The sequence below is a fragment of the Nannobrachium achirus genome, assembly GCF_963921795.1.
Source record: "Nannobrachium achirus genome assembly, chromosome: 19".
In the NCBI taxonomy this organism is placed as follows: Eukaryota; Metazoa; Chordata; class Actinopteri; order Myctophiformes; family Myctophidae; genus Nannobrachium; species Nannobrachium achirus.
Window position 1 is genome coordinate 8,597,331 of NC_137826.1, and position 5,392 is coordinate 8,602,722.

The 5,392-nt window shown below is 39.4% G+C and overlaps 1 protein-coding gene across 1 annotated transcript in view; it reads right to left on the reverse strand.

The window, feature by feature from the left end:
- The window catches only part of LOC308304997 (transcription elongation factor SPT6-like), a 41,342-nt gene extending 39,918 nt beyond the window's left edge, over positions 1-1,424 (reverse strand). Inside the window, exon 1 of the mRNA XM_080749623.1 lies at positions 1,330-1,424. The gene's annotated coding sequence lies outside the window, so the exon portion shown is untranslated. The remainder of the gene's footprint in view (positions 1-1,329) is intronic.
- Positions 1,425-5,392: the final 3,968 nt, after the last annotated feature.

Below are 5,392 nucleotides of genomic sequence, written 5' to 3' on the forward strand. Positions count from 1 at the left end.
CCAAATGGACCCTTACAATTGGAACCAAATGGACCTGGCTGTGAGGATCTATTTGGTTCCATTAGTACACTTAATTTGCATACACATAGCTATGTTACATAATATTTAAAGCCCAACATTTCAAAAAGAATTCTACAACCCCAGTGATAGCCAGTAATTTGGAGGATAAACAAGACATTGACGTGTACATTTTGGTCTAATAATGATGTACCATGCATGTTTAAACCATATACTTCTCTTAATATCAACCAGTTATCTATCTGTACTGTTATTCAAGTGGGGACCATATGACTAGTTCAAAGTATGGTCGTTTTGGCTATAATCCATCGCACGCATTAAATAATAGCAAGCAGCTGACAATCACCTTTTGAGTGTCTGACTTGACTGTTTCTTTTATTGATTAGGCTAGCGTTAGTCAGTGGTGTAAAGTAACTAAGTATATTTACTTAAGTTCTATTACTCTATGTACAATTTCGAAGTATTTGTACTTTACTTGAGTATTTGCAATTGTCAATACTTTTACTTCTTCTCCACTACATCTCAGGGGCAATTATTGTACTTTTACTCCATTACAATTATATGATTGTGAATGATGTAGTTACTAGTTACATTGTAGATTTTGATTATTATAATTACAAATCACTTCAGCAGCCCTATACAGCACTGTGACACAATGCGTCACAGATCTGCTATTTTCAAATGATTTTTATACGTTTTATTCATTAGAAAACTAGTGAAATGGGACAAGTCTCCATAATGAGTACTTTCTACTTTTGGTATTTTAAGTACATTTTGATACCAATAATGTTGTGCTTCTACCCAAGTAAATTTTGAATTCTGAACTTCTAACTAAGAAGAGTATTTCTACATAACATTGCAGTATTGACACTTTTACTCAAGTAAAACAAGCGAGTACATTTTCCCACCACACCTTGAGAGTGTCTGACTTGACTGTTTCTTCTATTGATTATTAAGTTAGCATTAGCCACAAGCTACTACTACTACTGCTAGTCACAGACTGCGGATACAAACGTACACACTATCTTAGCGACGTGTCAGTTAGTTAAAGACGAGGTGAACTGGTTGTAAATCTATTTCCAGCGGGTTTTAAAGGCCAGCCAAGAGAACAAAGTAACGACAGAAGACAAAACACAAGGCCTCATCTTCTCTGGGCCTCTGCTGCCAACACGTTTAGCATCACATCATGTTAGCCTAGCATCAAGGCGTCAACAACAGCCCAAACGGGTCATTTTCGCAGCTTAACAAACATCCCGTCGATAAAAGAACACGCGCACGCTGTGTTATGGGTTTAAATGTAAGTGAATATACCTCCACACAGAGGAGTGGGCTCAGTTCAACGGTGCTTTTCTGACGATCTTTCTCTCAGACTGTTGTTCTTGAGACAACACTGTAATGGTACCCAGTCCTCCGGCGTGACGTCATGTCCGGGATGCGGTCAAGGAAATTAAAAACAAGGTAGGGACATATACGTCATTTTCGCTATCATGCAATTCCAGACGGCAGATTCGTCTCACCATGGGAGCCAGACCTGCGGCCGGAAGTTTGGTGGCCTGCATTGGATTCCATGGAAGTCCGTGGAGAAGCTCATGAACAAACCAACAACAAACAATTATTCTGACTGTCTTAGACCTTTGTCAAATAATCACTTCTGGAAAATAAAAGACATCATATAAAACTTTTTTTCTGCTATGTTACTTTTCAATGTGCACACTGTGCAATTTTATAGAGGTATCTAAAGAGTACAATGTACGTTCTGAACGTGCCAAGGATTTAGTGTTGCCATGTGTGCTTATTATAAGCGACTTTGGACTTATTTGTCTGTGAAGTTGCTTGTAAATATTGGTTATTGCAGGTGGCGTCTTGGGAGTGTGTGTGTGTGTGTGTGTGTGTGGGGGGGGGGGGGGGGGGGGGTCGACGACCCCCAGGGGGTCCGCGGAGGTTGACATTGTTGATAGTATTATTGACATTGTTCTCAATAAGGTATGCCTATGTATTCATGTTAAAAAAAAATACATATGAAACACAATGTCATACATGAATATAGCCTACCCGAATGTTCAATCTGCTCCATCTGATGGAGCAGATTGAAGACCTCTGTTCTAAAGTGAACAAGTTGCTTATTTATTTATTTTTTATTGATTGAAGAATGTATTAACAGCCTGGAAAACGTACAGTTTTATGACAGTAGGCCTACTTGTAGCCTAATCATTGGTACAAGGTCAGCTAAAAGGAGATCCTAGTAAGCTTTTCGTCTTATTTTAAGCCACTTTATGTATCTCATAACATTGAAAGAGACCGATGGAGCACAGTAGGCTACTTTGCATAGGATATGCAGTAACAAGGGAATGGGATTTTTATTGTTTTAACCAGTGGTTGTAAGTGGTGGTGGTGGTACCAACGTTTTTTACTTGAGTAAAAGTATCATCAATATTATCAACGTTTCGATCAATTGAGTACAAAGGACCCCATGGAAACAAGCCATAGCCTACTTGTACTTTTTTGGAAAAATAATTTTAGCAGAACTTGTACTGTAGCCTACTGTAGCCTACTTCTCTGTACCTGTCTCTGCAAACTGTAAGTAATCAATCAATACAGCAATTTAGAAATAATCTCACAAGTTAAACTCAGGAATTAAAAATGAATGATATTAAAATAAAATATTTAAAAAGTACCAATATAGAAAGTGCTCATTATGCAGAAAGTTATCAAATTCTTAGCAGATCTATTAGCTTGTTGATGGTTATTTTCAATACAGCAGTAAGTGCTCATAAAAGCCTAGTACCTGCCTGGCCCTGGTTGGTTATTTTGGTCTTGTTTTCCTAGGCCTGGTTGCTTATTTCTCAGAACCTGGCAACACTACCAGAAACGATACATGACGGAGGATGACGCTGTTTAGATGCCTCAATAAAATTATACAGTGTGCTTTTTTTTGATTGAAGAATTTATTAGAAGTTTGCAATAGAAAAAAGTACAGTTTCATGACAGTACAAATCACTGGTACAAGGTCAACTAAAAGGAGATCCTAGAAAGCCGAGGCTTATTTCCACAGGAACCACACTTTAAGTATCTCATATAACATTGAAAGACAGACGGATAGAACATAGTACTTTATCTAGGATAATATCAGTTTCAAAAGCATAACATCAAATACAAAAGGCAGGATACAAAGAAAAAAGGGGGGGGGGAGCACATAAAAAAACAATTGATTGGAAAACAACCTGTGATATGCATTCTTTTATATTCCTGGACCGATTAACTGACAAAAGAGACAAACGTTCAGAAATAATTTATTCACAAGCATGGTCCAGCTGGCTGTCATCCTTCTGCCATGGACTCCATTGCAGTTCACACAACTTCCGGTCCCAGTTTTGGCTCCCATGAGCGTCAATGGCGGATGCCCAGCCGTTTTGGTGACTCTACCTTCTTTATAGTTATCTTGGATGCGGTGAGGAGGAGGAATGGCTCTTCCAGTTCTTTCAGTAGCAAGAAGACGACCCCTGCTGGCGGAACATCTACTCTGCAGGTTGTGGTTCACATCATTTCTTCAGTGTTTCTCAAAAATGTCAAGGTCTCCCCTTCTGACAGTGTACAAATGGAACCAAATGAACCCGAACTGCCAGAGTTACAGACTTGTATGGGTCAATTTAGACCCCCATAAAGGAACCCACAGAGTCCCTGGAATCCACTTTGAGAACCACTCTTAGCTACTCGAGTCAAGAATCAGGATTACTTAGCGCAGTGTTTCTCAAACTTTTTCATGTCAAGAACCCACCACTCACATTTAATTACATTTCTATCTCTTGGACACCGATTTATCATGTACAATCAATGTTCATTTAACCCTGAGACTGAGAGTGCACAAATGGAACCATTTGTTTCCATTTATACACTCTTTGAGTTAGAGAGAGTGTATTCTATTTGGTTCCTATAACTATCATTTAGCTGGGGAGACCCATGTACTCCCTCAAGGACCCCTGGAGTTCCCCGACCCCACTTTGAGAACCACTTAGCAGATGACTTATGACAGGCCAAGCTACGGAGCTCTGACTGAGACTGAGTCACCAAGCAAAGGACACCTGCGGTTTGTCACTATACCAGGCCTGGAATTTCGTCACTTTAGGGGCAAGACAACTTGGTCTTTGGTGTTGTCCATTTTTTGAGGGCACAAATGAAATGCCTGCAAGGCAGGAAGGCCATCAAATATAACACGATTTTAGTCCATTGTAAGAATTTGTTGAATTTAGGGGTTAGGGATGATAACCTAATCTGCAGTAAATTATGGTATTTACAATCTGATCCATGCTCAGCCCAGCACCAATCAAAGTCACTGGACTGGTTGGGGACTCGGGGGAGTTAAGATTTCATAATCTCAAAAAAAGTGGTGTACATGACAAGACAGAGACACCGGTGTCTACTGTATAATATATTGACAAGAAAGAGACAAAGGAGAAAGTGGTACAGTCAGCTGGGGCATTAAGGCCACTGTGGCTTCAAGTCATGCCTTTGGTTTGAGGGGCACAAGGCCAAACTGAGGGGCAACGGCAGCCATGGCCTTCATGGCCTCCATAAAATTCCTGCCCTGGTCACTACGCATGAACGCATCAGTGGCAGACACTTCTCCAAAATGAGTGACAGTCACAACACCATGATCTGACTGACTGGTAGTGATACCACCTAAATATAAAACGAACTGGGAGAAAATCTCATTCTACTACTCTTCCACCACAATGATTCCTGAGTCCTGACTCCTGATAGCATCCATTAAAGGATGTGAATCACTGGTTTCTCTCAAAACTGTCTTGAAAAGGCATCTGTGTAGAATAGATCGATATTAAATCCACCCTTTTCAGGCCAAAGGTCCTTTATTTGAGAGAGAAATGAAGCAGGGAACCCCACCAAGGTTATTATAGTAAACGAAAACAAACTAAAAAATGAAAACTAGAATGGAAAAACATTTTAGTTAACTGAAATAAAAATAAAAACTAAGCTTTTTAAAAAAAACGAGATAAAAAACACAAAAGACGTGTATTTTCACAATATTTTATCTGGAATCTAGCCAAACAAAATGCAATGCCTCAACTCCTACAATAATTCCTTGTTAAAGTATTACTATTGGCGTCCACAGTTCAAATATGATTATTTTGGGGTCACGGCCTGAAAAGGTGGCCTATGGCATAGTCCTGACTCCTGTGTAACAGACATAGCACACAACACCTTCCAGAGCTAAACTGTATTGTAATGTGTTTTGTTTTTTTTGCATTAGCTATTAATATCTGTAGCTTTTCCAGGGTCTTAGAAGATTCTCACTGTCTCACTGAGACACACTCAAATCAAAATAGCTGACACAGTGTATGGGTAATGAGAATTAAAT